General features: G+C 58.6%; 1 long non-coding RNA gene across 1 annotated transcript; it reads right to left on the reverse strand.

Moving 5' to 3' along the window:
• Positions 1–13,821: 13,821 nt before the first annotated feature.
• Positions 13,822–15,223, reverse strand: LOC123812099. Its single transcript, XR_006784483.1, has 3 exons — positions 14,955–15,223; positions 14,191–14,277; positions 13,822–13,991 (listed from the first exon to the last, which is right to left on the reverse strand). It is a non-coding gene; the product is annotated as an uncharacterized LOC123812099 (long non-coding RNA).
• Positions 15,224–15,941: the final 718 nt, after the last annotated feature.

Here is a 15,941-nt window from a genome sequence, read left to right on the forward strand (position 1 = left end):
GGTCCTAAGGGTGGAGGCCTCACGCCCACCGGGGTTCACGCTGTGTCTCCGCATGTGCACAGAGAGGGTGGTGTGGCCGTCAACAGCCAGGAGCGGGCTGTGAGAAAACCCAGGGTGTCGGCTCATGGTCGATTTAACACGGTTTAATTGTGCAATGGGTGCATTGTTTTTATAAATACACATTTTGAGAGAGAAGGGAGGGAGACAGAAAGAGAGGGAGAGAAACATCAGTGTGCGGTTGCCACCCGTGTGCCCCCCACTGGGAACCCAACCCGGGCACATGCCTGCCCTGACTGGGGATGGAACTTGTGACCCTCTGGTTCACAGGCCCGGACTCAGTCCACTGAGCCACACCAGCCAGGGCTGGTGCACCTGTTTTTAAAGAGGCTTTGAACCTCCTAACAACCTGCTGGTTGGCCCCTTCCGCCTCAGCATTCCCCGTTTTCCTGCTCGGCCCAGGGACGCGGGGCTGGCAACTCGGCTTTGAGGTGGGCCGAGGCTTCAGCACCAGGCCAGGCCCGAGTCAGGGCTGGATGCATGTGCGGTGCTGGGCAGGTCAAGTTCCACAGAGAGTCCCCGGCCCGACCCTCCCCGGGGCTGTGTGCTGGGCTGGGGGTGCTCGCTGCCCAGTGAAGCCTTCCCTACCTTGCAGCCGCTGGCAGCTCCCGGCCTTCAGCCCAGTCCTCAGGGACAGGGTCTCGAAACCCCCCTGTGGCCTCTGGAGACGGGTTCTCTGGAGACGTGCTCTCTCCATAGCGGCCTTGGTCAGGGCCCCGGCGCAGGCGGCGCCCCGGGGCCTGGGAGCAGCAGGGTGCAGGGCAGGTGCCGAGCGTGTTGCCAGCCCCCTCACGCCCACCTAGTGCAGAGCCCGGTGAGTGAGGAAATCCAAGCGGGTAACCAGAGTGGCTGCCAATGCCCAGGGGACAGACGCGCCCCTCAGCCACCTGGCCCACGGAGCCCAGCTGCCGCGCTGCCCGTCCCTCCGCAAAGCACAGGGCCGCCGGGTGCCAGCAGGCCTGTGGCCTCTCCCGCTGGGGCGGGGCAGTTCGGGGGTGTGAAGAGCAAAGTCCTGCCCCAGCGTGGTCACCAACTGCAGCAGATCAGGAAGCGACCCCTTGGCCCCGCTGCATCTCCTGTTCCCCTCTGTGATAAGAAGAGAAGGGCCTCGGAACCCCACCCAATTCACCCTACTCCTGGCCCCGGGGAGAGCGCCCCAGCTCGAGGTGTGGAGCGAATGTGCAGCAAAGGGCGAGATGGCACAAGACGAGGGCCAGCGGAGGGGCAATTATTGACTAGTAAACTGTGACCCAGATTAAGGCCCCACCTTTGTGCAGGTGGGCCGAGGCACAAAAAAGTTAGATTGGATTCAAGTAATTAAGGGCCTGAAGGCGTCACGTGACATTTCTGCCAGCAGCTCACAGCTCAGTGGCCACAACTAGTCACGTGGCCCCATCCAATCACCGGACGGCCAGGACACGCCATCCTACGGCGTGCACGCGAGGAGGGCCGGGAGCCCACAACCAGACCGCCCCCGCAGCATCTCCGCTCCACAGAAAGGACACCCAAGGTCCCGGCAAGTAAGGCGCTGAGCTCGGAGCCAGTGCACCCTGGAGCCGGCTCTCTTTCCGCAGCACCGGCCGAGGCTTCCGGTGGCGATGGAAGTGGGGCGGCGGAGGTTACACAACTAGATCCGTGCACCGAAGCTCATCAAACGGCACAGCGGAAGTGCGGATTTTCCTTTGCATAGATTATGCTTCAAAGAACCTGATCTACAGAGAAAGATGTACGCCAAACAAAACATTCACCTGACAACGGAAATGGATTGGGCGTCCACGGGGCACCACCCCAGGACGGGCCCTCCCACCGGAGCTTCAGCCCCTCTGTTACGGGCACGCGCATGTGTGCGTGCGCGTCGCCGTCGGCAGGGTTACTGTGTTCGCTGGCTGAAGTCCCTCTAGGTCTTGTCTGCTTTTGTTTGCTGTCTGGCATCTTTCAACAGTAGTTTTAAAATTTTGCCGAGTCTATAATTGCCGTCTGTGGAAGGCTCAGTCTGATACAAGCTATTCCAGCGGGACCAGAGCCCGGCGGGCAATGAGACTAGAACGTCGTCGCTGCTGAGAAAATCGTGGAGATTCGCAGACACAGGGCAAATAAATCCCGCAACAGGCACGGGTAATTCACGGGCACTTGTATTATTCAGATGCCCCATCTCTCGCCACTCTCGGGCGGTCCCAATGACATCCAGCGTTGTCGGGAGTGGAAGATAATGAGCGCGCCCCGCTTTTTAATAAAAATATTTATTGAGCCTTTTACTCAGCGAACTCGAGCTGGGGCAACCCGTGCGACACAAACACAGCTCCTTGTTTAAAGAGCAGGAGGAAAGGACTGTTAAATAAGTTTCTTCTTTCTTTCATGGTCTACTTTGGACATCTTACGGTGCTTTTCATTTGTCATTTGGTGTCATTCTAAGTAAAGAAATAGGCACATTTTAAACCATCAGCAGAAATGTACTGTTCATCTTTATATTGTGTGACTCCAGTTTTACATGTGTATACTAGGGCATTTAATGCATAAACAAAATTACATGCAATTACATAATTTGTATTTTGCGGCTCATCCTCCCGGGAGGGTGCCCGGAGCGGGTGAGCCACAGAGATAAACAGGCCAGACACAGGAGGTTAAAAGGATAAAAGGAAGCTTTGGAGCACCCCCACTGCCCCCTCCTCACCCTCGCTCCCCAGGCATGGAGTCAGCCTCGGGAGCGCTCTGGGTGCAGGGGTACCAGCAGGGCGAGGACAGGGGCTCACAGGCGCCTGCATTCTCATTTGGGTCTGAGAAATGCAGGGTTCCCCTTTCTTCTAGTTACTGGCCTGACCCCATGTGGCAGGGTCGGGGGGCATCCAACCAGACACCTCTCCTTCCCACGGGCCGCTGCCTCTCCCCACAGCAGATGGGCAATCCTGGAGGATGTTTAAAGGGCGCTCGGAACCTGGATCGGGCTGGACCTCGCTGAGACATGGCCTCCAGCTGGCCACCCACCAGACCACTGTTGTGCTTAACCCGGGGTGGGGACCGTGCCTGCTGCAAGACACTTCCAAGATGGCAGAGGTGACTGGGGAACTGGGGTGCAAGGGGGAGACCGGGCAGGGTCCTGGGAACCACAGGGCTGAAGAGTAAGTGTCCTTCTCAGAGCCCCTCTGAAGGTGATGGGAGGTAGGACTGCGCATGAGCTGAGGCTCCAAGTCCCCCATGCATGCTCCCTGGTCCCCCCGCACCTCACTTACAAAACACAGATTCAAAGATACAGTCAATGAGAATTTCAAGATGGAGACCACAGTCTCCATCCTTGGAGGTTGCATTCAACGCCAAGCCCAGGGCCTTCCTGAGCCCAGAATCCAATGTGACTATGAGGGTCACAGGCAATGCCTCTCGGGAAGGTGTCCCTGACCTTGGGAAGCTCCAGCCTAGCAGCTGGGCAGGCTGACCCCTGCCTGGTGGACCGGAACCGTGAGAGGTGGGTAGGCACTTGCAGCCCAGCCTCGGGGATCCAGGGAGGCCTCCGAGAAAAGAGGCATGTGTGCTGAGACCGGGACGCCAAGGTGGCCTCGGGAAGAGCGTGTCAGAGGAGAATCGGGTGTGCCGGAGCCGGGGGCTGGCGTGAGCCGGGCACGCCGCAGGCGCGGAAAGAACGCATCGTCACTCAGAGACAGGCACCGCACCCTCCCACGGAGGCCGAGCTGCTTTGCGACTGTGACCTCAGTCTCTACGTATTACTGTGATGAGGACCCACATGGGACACTGGTGGCGGCTATTAGGGAAAGTACAAGCCGCGCCTGCTTCTGCCCAGGGTCATCTGTGGCGCGGTCTCTTGGTAAACAGAACGCTTGGTCTCCCCCACCAGTGGGCTCTGCCTGCCAGGTTCAGTCAGGGGCACTGCTGGCCGCCGTATGCCGCGTCAGGGCCGGGATTCCACCCTGCCCACCCCACCCCTACCTCTTACCAGGCATCAGGCGCCCTGGCTCTCCCACTGCCCACATCTGCTGCCTGGCCCCCGCGGCGCAACACCAACGCCACAGCCCAATCTCATTTCCTCCACGACCACATCTTCTGCCCCAGCCTTCTCGGTTCAGGGCAGGCAGGAAGAAAGCCTCTTTCCAGAAGCATCTTTCCAAACCGAGAGCTCACTCTGATTGGGTTTGCTTGGGCCACAGGCCCGCATCTGGGGCAGTCGCTGGGGGAGGTCGGTATACGGACCGGCAGGGCGCGGGTCCCATTGCTGTTCGTTTCCAGCTGCAGGGCTGGTGTAGCAGAGAGGACATCCTTTGGGGAGGAGCCAGAACCTGGGTTCTCCTGGCCTCTCTACGTCGGCGGGTCTGCGGGCCACACCTCCTGCAGCTCCTCGCCTCTCTCTCTGCAACTTCAGACAAGAACACACAGCGAGCTGTGAGGGGTGCGCTGAGGGCTGGATCAATGCTAACTAGCAGCTAAGCGAACAGTGTCTCGCACCCACACACACATATCCAGCCTTGAATAACGCTGGTTCATCTTTCTGGAATGTACTTCTCTAATCGGCACACCTTCCCAAGCCCCATTTTCCACACCTCAGCCATCTGGATAGCAAAGGCCCAAGTTCAAGTCTGCCTCACGTCTTTGGGCTCCATGTTCTCCATCTGGAAAACGGGCCTCACAACAGCCGTCTCCCAGGGGTGTTAGGAGAGTTACGTGAGGTTAGCCAGGCAAAGCCCCAGCGCATGGGCGCTCAGTAAGGGTTCGTCTGCACGTTCTGTGCCTCGAGGAGGGGGAGGCAGGTGGCTCTTCTCCTTCCCCACTCACCCCTTCTCCCCTGCCGGCTGCCGCGGCCGGCCGCTGTGTGAGTGGGTGGGCCCGGCAGGGAGAACGGTCTCCCAGCCATTCCCTGAGCCCTAACGCTTCTCCTCAAAGTCCGCTGTGTCCGTCGAAGTCCATTTCTGTGGCTTCCGATCAGGGTCCCTGACTCTACAACCGTTCATTTGATCTGGGCTTTCGGGGTTACAAATAAAGCAACAACTCATATTTACTGAGCCATCTTCTGTGCGTCTGGCACTGTGCGCCCTCAGAGCCATTTTCTTACGTAATCCTCGTAACAACTAGACGCGCTGGATGGCATGATTTTTGCACCATTTTGCAGCAAGGGGAAAGAATTTGATCCCACTGCTAAGAACTGGTGGGACCAAGATTTGAACTACAGTCATCCAATAACAGATCTTTCTTTTAACTGATGCACTTGACTGCCCGGTGACATATGAAATGTGCACTTCAACGGCAAGGTGCATTCTGGTTTGAGAAACCTTAACATCTCACACTGTTCTAAAATGCAGCCCGTGCATGCTACAGCCTTTCACTCCGGGGCTTTGCTGGCGAGGCACCTCTGGCAGTAAAGCCTTTCGCCCCAGCTTTTCCCTGCTCCTTCTGTCTCCTGGCTGACCCTGGGGCTTCACCGGGCAGCGCCCCATGGCCTGCAATCCCTCCTGCTTCTGGGGAATCTGTGAGTGTAAACTGCTTCTTCCATGATAATCATTTCTGTGTCTATGTGTCTTGCTGTGCCTGGTTCAGACAAATCCTGGGGATGCTTTCAGCTAGAAGTCCCGGGTTCAAATCCCAGCCTTGCCACCTGCCTGCAGTGGGACATGGGCCCATCATTGCCTCTTTCTGAGCCTCAGTTGCTGCATTGAGAAAAACAGGGATGAGATGAACACTAACTGCTTCGTGGGGTTGTTGGGAGGAATAATGTAAACCCCAAACCAAAGAAAACCTGCACTCGCTAAATGCGAAACCACTCAGTCCGTGAGCTATATTATTGGGTTAGTCTCTCTAGGAGGAGAACACGCCCCCTTCAGAGCACACACAGCAGGTGGCTTCCGGTCAAGGTCACAGACAGAGACCACCCTGACCGGAGCACACTCCTGAGTCCTTAAAAACCAGGGAGCACCGAGAAAGGGAGGCCAAGGAGCATTTCCAAGCAACTAAATGGAGAGAACCACGGGGCGTGGGGGGCGGGGGAGCCCCGGTCTGTTCTCCAGTTCCCCTCACCCGCCCTGGCCCCTCTGAGGACTCCACCAGGAGAGGCGGATTGGCGAGAAGAGACGAAATCAAGCTCCAGAAGGAGTTCATCAAATCCCAGGACTCAACTGCCACAGAGAAATGCTCACACTCAGCTCTGAGCATTCCTGGCCGTTCTCTGCTAGCGCTTAAAAAAAACCCTTCTGCTGCTTAAGACCACTAGTAACAGCCGGAGTGGGCCCCAGGGCCCCGAGAAGGGCCCTCCTGCGCCCTGTGAGACGCCGTGGAAACCAATCTTCCTTTCCGAGCGGCGGTTCATCGCCAAGGACCCGGAGTCCTAAAAGGACATGTTTCTCTTCGGTCAGCAACTCCGCTCTTCGAATTCATCTTGAGGATTTACTCAGACAGGCGCACTAAGATGTATATACAAGGGTATTCATCACAGGAGTGTTTATAACAGCACAATACTGGAAATGATCTACATATCCATCAATAAGGCGTTGTCTAAATAAAGGGTGACATCCCTACTACGGAATGCCACTCGGGCTTCTAGAGAGGATGCTGCAAATCTCCATTTGTTGACAGGAAAAAGATTCCCGTGCTGTGTTGCTGAGCGAGAAACGCTGGGGGGCGGGGGCGGTGCAGAATAGCTGACAAAGAGATAGCATCTTTCTTTTTTTTCTTTTCTTTTTTTTTTAAAGATTTTATTTATTTATTTTTAGAGAGGGAAGGGAAGGAGAAAGAGAGAGAGAGAGAGAGAAACACCAATGTGCGGTTGCTGGGGGCCATGGCCTGCAACCCAGGCATGTGCCCTGACCGGGAATCGAACCTGCGACACTTTGGTTCGCAGCCCACGCTCAACCCGGTGAGCTACGCCAGCCAGGGCAAGATAGCATCTTTCTATCAGATGATACACGCTGGTACATCCACAGGTACCCGTGCAGAGAGAGGAACTCGGAAGGAAGGTCACCAAAATGTCGGCTGTCTCTGGGTAGTGATATTGGGTTTTGCTTTTTTTTTTCTTCTTTGTACTTTTGTACAAGATAGCGACCATTTTATTCAGCAGAATCCCTAAAATTCTGCGGAGGATTTTTCGTCCTCAGCCCTGGGAAATGCTCTATGGGACTGGAAAGTTCTTTGGTGTGCAGGACTGGCCTGTTCATTGTAAGGTGTTTAGCAGCATCCTGACTTCTACCTGCTGGTTGCCAGAAGCAAGCCCCCCTCCCGCTCCCAGCGGTGACCACCAGAAGTGTCTCCAGGCATCACCAAATGTCACCTGGGAGGTAGGATGGGGCCTGGCTGAGAACGGCTTTCCTAGAGGAAGGAGCAGGCAGGCTGGGTGGCAGAGCCGTTCCCACGGGAGACTCGGCATGGGAGCTCGGGGGACACGCCCGGACTCCCTGCCGGCACCCCTCAAGTCTCTGGTGGAGTTCCAAATCCTGGGAAAGAGCAGACGTGCTGTGGAAAACCGGGAGGCAGCCAAACCAAGATGGCAGGCTCCACAGGGGAACAGGGACTTGGGGACCAGCAGGAACGTGGCCAGGAGCTGGCGACCTCGAGAGAGCTGTGAGCTCGCACAGCCTGTGAACTTGAGGTTCCAGCCCCGTGACCTTGGGTGGAGGGAACTGCTGACGTAGAGTCCAAACGGCTTCCTCGGGCCTTTCACAGCTCTGTGCCTCGCGGTCCCTTGGTTGCCACACGCACATCGTCTCTCTACTGGAAACGGAGCGTCTGTCTGGAGTTTCTCAGGGCCCTGTGCCTGCAGCAGACCTCTGACGGACAGAAATTACCAACACTTACCGAGGCCGGAGCCGCGTGCCAGGCACTGTGCATCAGAAACCTTGAAGCGCTACTTACACACACCCCCCACCCCTGGCAACCCTGTGAGGTCAGTCCCATCCACTCCCACGTTACAGACGGGGAAACTGAGGCACAGAGTTTTTATCAGACCAGGCCCTCGGAGTGGCTTGTCTGCACCACCGTGCAGGCTGCCTGCCGGCATCCTTGCGATAGACTCCTTTCCTGCTTAAGTCAGCCGAGATTGATTTCTGCTGTTGGCAACAAAAAGTCCTCGCGCGCACAATAATATAAGGAAGAGAGAGGGGGAGGGAGGGAGGGAACTGGAGCCTCACGTTCACCCGACAAGAATAAACTAGAACAAGTAAAATGTCCCCAGCCAGTTCCTCTCTTGCCCCTTGAAGCCTCAGGAAGCGGCCGGCAGCTGGTCTGAGCGGAAGGGCCCCCGTGTACAAATTCCCCAGCCGGCAGCTGCTGTGGCCGCACCCCAGCCGGGACAGGGGTGGGTACGGCAGCTGTGGACAATGGGCTGGAAGCTATGGATGGGAAACCCAGGTCCAACGACACCCCACTCTGAGTTGGTCTAATTATAGATCATTTCATACTAATAGCCCCTGCAGGTCAGGTGTTAGTGGGGACCCCTCATTTCATGAACTCAAGGGGACACTATCCTGCACACCTTCTATTCCACGGCCCTGCCCTTGCAGCGTGTGACCAGCTGGGAGGAAGGGTCACAGGATACTGGACATGGTCACCCCAGGCTGTAGGACGGCCCAAGAAGCTCCCCAACACTGACACATTGAGGCCAGACGGTGCAGGCCAGGGAAGTGGGGAGGGCCCTGCTCTCTCCTCCCCTGCTCGGTTCCCATCACCCCGCCCCTTGGGACCCTGCCTGCCCTTGGCAAAGAGTGGTCAAGGAAGCCGATGACTGCAGGTGGCTGCTCAGGATCTCCCTGGCCGTAGAAGGTCCCCTCCTTGCCCTGGTCCCTCATTCCCGTGGGCAGAGCTTGACCTGTCCAGATACAGAGCCCGGTATCCAACTGAAGAGGCTGCGACCACCCCCAGCAGGGGCAGCTCAGCATGGACAGCAGTGGAAGGCTGCCCCGGGCTGGCTGGGCGGGGGGGCCCCCCAGCTGGCTTACAAAGCACCAGGAGGGTTTTTCCGGGGAATGAGCTGAGTGGGAGGTTGAGGTGGGGGGACAGTGCGTGGAACACGCGAGCAGAGACCCTTCTCCCTTTGGCTCCGTCTGCTCAGAGTGCATCCTCACCTGCCCTTTTCATCCAAGTGCTGAACTAGCATCCTGGGTAGAAGGATGTAGGTCACGCTGGCAGTCCCCAAAAAGGAAACTGCTACCTCCATTGTGACAGGGTGTGAAACCGCCACCTCCTCGCTAGCTCCCCACGTGTCTCCTGAGGTCCGCGCTCCCTGGGGTCTGTGGTGCCTGGAGCAGCTTTCTTCTTCCTGCCGAGGGCATGAGCCACACCGGAGACACCGTCATGGCCCCGTGAGCTGGCCCCAGTGGGGGGGCGTGCAGTGCGGAGAGCATGCAGGCGGCCTGGGCGCCCCAGCCCTCCCCCTGTCCCCAGCTGGGAGGTGGCTTTTCCCAGGAGAAAGCTCCAGCGGGGAACCTCACAAAGAAGGGTGATCGGAAGCTCCAGCTTGCCTGCGACCCGCCAGCAGGCCTGGCCTTCCTTTGGGGGCTGCAGAGACTCTGGGGATGAGAGTGAACCCGAGGCTGGCGTCCAGCCTTACGAGGGCCGTGGGCTCTGTGCTGCCTGCGTGCTTCCTGGGGCCGCCGTGCAAACGGCTGGGCTGTGGCAGGAGCCGGACGCGGTGAGTTAGGTTCCGGCAAAGGATGCCAAGGCTCCCGGGGAAACATGCGATGCAGTGGAAACGGTGAGAGCTGGGAGACAGACTGGTGCAGCGGGCAGAGCTGTCTGCGGGCCCCACAGCCCTGCTCCGTGCTGTCCCAGCAATGCGCTACCGAGGGCAGCGGCCTGCCCCCACCAGGCAGCGGCCCCCTCCCCCCACTCCCACCGAGAGGAGCCGTGACATCCCACTGGTCTCTGCCGTCCCAGGAGCCCTGGGGTTGGCCGTCAGCATCTGGGACAAGGCCCGTCTACGGCCAGTACCAACTCCCTCTGCCTGGCTCCGAGCAGCTTACGAACCCCAGCGGTCGGGCCCTCCCGCACATGTGCCCTCCCCACCGGCTTCTGGCGGCTGCCGGCCGTCCTGGGCAGCTCCTGGATTGTCCCCGCATCCTCCAGTCCCTCCTCCCTCTTCACGTCATCTCCTCCGTGCTTCTGTCTTGTCCTCTGTGCCTCTCTCATGGAAGGACACTTGTCATTGGATTCAGGGGCCACTGGACAATCCAGGGTGATCCCAGCTCAAGATAGTTCATCACCTTGAATTTTGCCAAATTAGGTCGCATGCACAGGTCCTGGGGATCAGGACAGGGTCGTGTCTTTGGGGGGGCTCCGCTACAGCCCCTTGCCCATTTCTGCCGAAGACCTGGTGGGTCTTATTATTTCCCCAACTACAGAGAGAGACACGGGACAAAAGACCTGCGGTGTGCCAGACGCTCCGCATTCATGACCTTAGCTCCACCTAGCAGCTCCGCGAGCTGAGTATTCTCGTTTCCTCTTTCCAGGTGAGAGCTCGGAGAGCAGATCCCCGCGCTCGGTAGCGCGCGCAGCGCCGCGCCGCCGGAAGTAACGCGGTGGGCTGGGACGCCAGGTCCGTCTGTGTGATCCACAGGACCCTTGAAGGGGCTCCCCCATCACACACGCGGGCTTCAGCCAAATCCTACCACATCGCAAGGGATGGATTAAGGGAGATGCTTTATTGGAGAAAAGGGGGGCACTCCCCTGGGCCAAGGGTCCGCGAGAAGTGAGCAGACAGGGAGCCTCCACACCCTTCGTGGGCCCCAGCAGGAGTGCCGGGACCAGGATGTCGGGTAGCCAGCGGCCGAGACAAGCCGGACCCCTGCCCTCCCGGGCCCCACGTGCCAGCGGCGGAAGCTGCTGTTGTGCAGTCCGAGGGCGGGTGGGGCTGTGCAGAGAGGCGGAGCAGGGCCAAGCACTGAGAGTAACCCTGCGGGGCTGGGGAGGTCGGGCGCCACTGGGGAGATGAGTCTAAGGAGGGAGGTCGGAAGGTGCAGTGGGCGGGGCAGAGGGCGGGGCAGCCGACGGGCCCCGCCCACTCCATCTTCTGACCTCCCACATTAGGGCAGTCAGGCAGCTAGCTGCCTGACGGAGGCCTGGCACCGAGCGTGCATTTTCTCTGGGTGCGAGGGACGGCCACTGGGAGCCGGAGAGCGGGGAGGTCTCATTCACCTTTTAAAAGCTCGCCGTGGGAGGAAACATAAGGCAGAACCCGGCTGAAGGACATGCAGCAAAATAACTGGGCTGGGCTCCTCAAAAATGCCAAGGTCACGGCAAAGACAGATGGAGAATGTTCCCAGTTGAAGGCCACTACAGGGGCGTGACAGCAGAATGCAATGCGTGCTCTAGACTGTTCTTTCCAGACAGTGGGCGGAGCGTGCGTGAGGCGTGTGGATTGCTCGCGGTGCTGTATGGGTTGTTTTTGACCCCCATCCTGCGGTGACATCAGAGCGAGCCCCATTCATGGGGAGTCCCCGCTGGAGTATTTAGGGACAAAAGGGCATTGTGTCTGCCACTTACCCTCAAACTTTTTAGAAAAAAAATGTGTGCGCATGTGTGTGCATGTGACAAGAATGATAAATAAACTGTAGGGAACTGAAGAGCTTATGGAACATTTTTTGTACTGTTCTTATGATTTTTCTTTAGGTCTAGGGTTTATGTCAAAGTCAACAGTTAAAAGTAAAAGGGTGGGGGCTGCAGCGTGGAGAGCCGGCTGTGGGAGAGGCTCCGTGGGGACAGGGAGCGTGGGGCGGGGCTGCACCGCACAGTGGGAGAGAGGTGGCGGACCACCACGGAGGTGGCAGTGGAGGTGGGGGCGGGGCTTGAAGGTAGAGGCCTCAGGCCTCGCTGATGGGTTGGACTTGGGGGCTGAGGCAGAATAGTCATGACCTTCCAGCTGAATGGAGGTTCTTTCCCAGGATGGGGAAGGCGGCCGGGGGGGGGGGGGCGGGGGCAGAGGACACAGATTTGGGAGAACAGCAGGAACCGTGAGCAACAATAGCAGGGGCATCGCAGCTTCAGGTGCCATCCTCGGAGGTGGCGCGCTGGGAGCGGGCGTGCTGCTGTGGGAGTGGGCGAGCCCCCGCGGAGAGTCAACGCAGGGACGGGAAGAGGCAACGGGACCTCTGACACGGAGAAGCTGCTCCAGAGAAGGAGAGGAGTGTCATCTAGTCTGAGGGTGCGAGGGATCTGCAGGGACCTTTCTCAGCTGCTTCCCACGCACCAGGCCCTTGTGCAAGGCAGTTTAGACCACTGACTTCCTCTTCTCACAACGGCCTTGTGGGATAAGCATCGCCATCCTCACTTAAAGCGTGACCACTCGGGCTCAGAGAGGGGAAGGGATTTGCCCGAGGTCACACAGCCAGAAACCCAGGCTTTGGAAGCCAGTCTACCCCTCCCGAGAGAGAACCTGCCTGGGCATTCCTGTTTTCTGCCGTGTCTTGCCCTTGTCCCCACAGGACGGAGGGCTCCCCTCTTTGAAGGGAAGCCACACAGCTGTTTTTTCCTGACAGCTGTGCAGCTGTCTCCGAGGGAGGCAGCAGTTTGCGGCCAGCCCAGCTCCCTTCCAGGAAAGGGCCCCTGAGTCTCAGGATCCCGCCCGCCTCGCTCCTCCGACACGCAAAGCAGAGCCGGCCGCTCCCAGAGCAGGCGCTGGGCTCCCGCCTTCTCCATTTCTCCCTGTCGGGAAACAGCTCCCAAGAGGGAGGGGCTCGGCACCCTCCCGGCCTGACCCACTCCCTGGATGGGTGCCTGCTCCCGCTCCCTGTACTTGCCCTTATTGTTAACAGAAATCAATAGCAATCGCTATGAGTCACGGAGACGGGGTGCCAGGCTCTTATCACGGCCGCTTTCCCCGGGGCCTGGGGAGGCTGATATTTCCATCTTCATTTTCGACACGGGGAGTCTGAGGCTCCCAGGGAATATGCCCAAGGTCACCGTGCCGGAGGGGAGGGGCTGAGCCAGGCACAGGGCCGCCAGCTGGCCCCGGCGCCAGGCACAGGGCTGCCCCACCGGCCTCAATCACGATGACTTTCGGAAAGGGCTTGCGCCTCCCCACCCCAGGTCTGACCGCAAACCTCCATCCTGCCTCTGTGCTTCAGGGTCATGGACACAGGCCAGGCTGAAAGGCACCAGAGTCTCCACGGCCCTGGCCCCAGCCCCTGCTGCTCATAAGCTCTGGGTTTCCAGCATCCATCCCTCGGCCTGCTCTGGGTTCCGGCCTCACCCCGCCACACCCGGCCTAGCCCCAGCCGAGGAATGGCCTGGAAAATCCTCTAATCCTGATCCCATTTGGGTCTGCTCGTCCTCTGAGCAGTCCAAGGCCTGAAAGGGGAGGAGCCAGGAGGAGGCAGGGGCCGGTAGGGTGGGTGGGTGGGTGGGTGCGGCCGGGTGCAGCTGGGCCAGAGAACGAAGAGAACTACTTCTCACGGAGATAGAAAGACGACTTGGCTTTCTCGCTGCTCTGGGCCCAGACACATTCCTCCGGGCCGCGCAGCCTCAAACACAGGTCAGTGACGTTGCCGTCAACAGCTGGGTACTCGGTGTCCACTGCACTAGTCCGGGCCACCTGCTGTCGCAACGGCCCCTCATCTCAGTGGCTTAGCGCTATGAAGGGTGTTTGACACTTTGTTTTGTTTGGGTCTGCCTTTTTGCACGTCTGGAAATTGCTTTACAGACTCCAGCAAACAAATGCACAAGGAGGGTGAGAGTGGTGGGTAAAGGACTGGGGAAAACACTGATAATTTGGAGGCTGAGTGATGGATGAATGCAGTGGGTTGTTAGACTGTGTTCACTACGACGTTTGTGCATTTGCCACGTTTTCGTATGTTTATTCCTCACTCCCACAAAGTCCGATGCTCATGCCCCTGACCCCTGGCTCTCCTGGGTGGCTCTTCTCCAGTGGTTGCTCCAGGACAGAGGCCCCTTCCTTCTTGTGGCTCTGCTGCCATCTTGCAGTCACAAGGTCACCCTGGTGTCACCCGAACGGCAGACTGGGAGAAGGAAAAGACGATGAAAGACGGTATTGCCACCACCTCGCACCTAGTCCTCAAAGTGCCCATCACCCCTTCTGCTCACATTGCACTAGTGAGAACTAGTCACATGACCAGCAAGGGGTGCTGGGAAATGTAGTTCCCGGCTGGGCAGGTACTTCCCTGCACCACCACCCTATAATGTAAAGGGAACTTGAACCTTGGTTGGTCAGCCGATCATCTCAGCTACACTGTGTGTTGGGTATGGCCACGTCAAGGGTGCTGCCCAAGGGGACGGCCTGGTCTCCTGTGAGGAGATAGAAAAAGAATCTGAAGGGGTTTGTAAGGATGAACTTGTGACTTTTTGCTGCAAGGCTTCCAAAACCACCTGTAAAATGACCCTGGCTCATGGAGGGAGAGAAGGTGATGGGAAAGGAGGCACCCAATCACCAGAGCTCCCTGAGCACCTGTCCATCTGCACACTGGTGCCCCCATCACCCTACCCACCCTCCAGGTCAGAAGTGGCAAAGGACTCGTTTTACAACATGTCACCATTGGGAGAAATGGAGCACAATGTGCAAGGGATCGCTCTGAATGATTTCCTATAGCTGTCTGTGAACTGCAATGATCTCAGGGAAAAACTTCAACAAGGAGGGGCGTGGCAAAGGAGCGACCCTAGAGGACCCCAAGGCCCTGAAAGCTGCCCCCTCTCCCCCGCCTCCGCCCGTCTTCCCGGTCCCTGGCAACGCTGCTCCAAAGCCCCGATCGGCACGGCCACTCAGCTGCCTCGCTTAACTCTGGGTACAGGACGGTGCCCAGGCTCTGCCACAATGCAACACAGTCTGACTCCCCCATGAACCACCATCTCTCCATCCTGCCCTGTTCCTCCCTGCCCGCATCCCCCCCGACACACACACACCCCATCAGTCGGAGCCATGAGCTGAGGTCCAAGCTCCCTGGGCTGTCTCCCTGTTTCGTCCTTACCACGCGCTCTGTGTTGGGACGGGCCCGGGCTGCTCCGGTGGGAAGCACAGCCGTTCCTATGATCCTCTCCCCCTTTCCTGGGGATCACCCCAAGGCTTCGCAGTAAAAAGACAACCAGCTACCATTTGGGGGTACCTACGGTGTGCTTTGCATTCGACATGTATCTTTAGTTTAATCCTAGTTTCGATCCTCCGAAGGAACGGATCTCCACTCCTCGGCTTTGCCGTGCAGCCCCCGATGCTCTCAGGCACCTCTCCTCCCTTCCGCCACCCCCAGCCTCGGCCCCTGCGTCCCCTGAGCCTCCCCGCCCGCCCGCAGTGCAGCTGGCTCAGGCACCCTCGGCCGCGGGCCAGGCGCCGGAACTCTGCGACCCTTTTATCTGTCTCTCCAGGCTCCAGCCCTTCCTCCCCCTCCCGCTTTCCCCAGAGGCTCCCTAACCCCAGAGGCCACAGAGGATCAGTGACATCATCTGTCTTCGGACCTCGCGGCGGGGCCCAGTGATCCGGCCATAAGTGGAAACGCCTGATATTTTCCCACAGGAAAGCGCCCTCCCTCGCTTCCGACTCCGCACTGCTCCTGGGGATCTTGGCAGAGTCCACGGGCTCCCCAAGGACACGCCATTCAGGTACCTTTTCCTTCCGTGGTAGATCCTCTCGGCGTCTCCCACCGTGGGGTCACCAAACCCAGCCTTTCGAGAGCCCAACCGACCTACTACATTCATGCCCTGCTCCTCGTCACTCCTCCTGCGTGAACTTGGGCGAGTGGCTTCATGGCTCTGGATTCTGCTGTCCCAATAACAGCAGACATCATCTCATTAAATCCCTTTAACAGTCTTCCCAGGCACAGGTGTGGTTCCCATCTTACAGATGAGTAACCAGGCACAGGGGAAGGCAGGCACTGGTCCGAGGCCACAGGTTGGTAAATGGTGGAGCCAGGGCCTGGGTTCGAACCCCCGTCATCAGGAGAACTCTGAACCGCCCAGGAGCA

The sequence above is a fragment of the Phyllostomus hastatus genome, unplaced genomic scaffold (genome assembly GCF_019186645.2).
Source record: "Phyllostomus hastatus isolate PE091 unplaced genomic scaffold, TTU_PhHast_1.1 phas_contig_150, whole genome shotgun sequence".
NCBI lineage: Eukaryota > Metazoa > Chordata > Mammalia > Chiroptera > Phyllostomidae > Phyllostomus > Phyllostomus hastatus.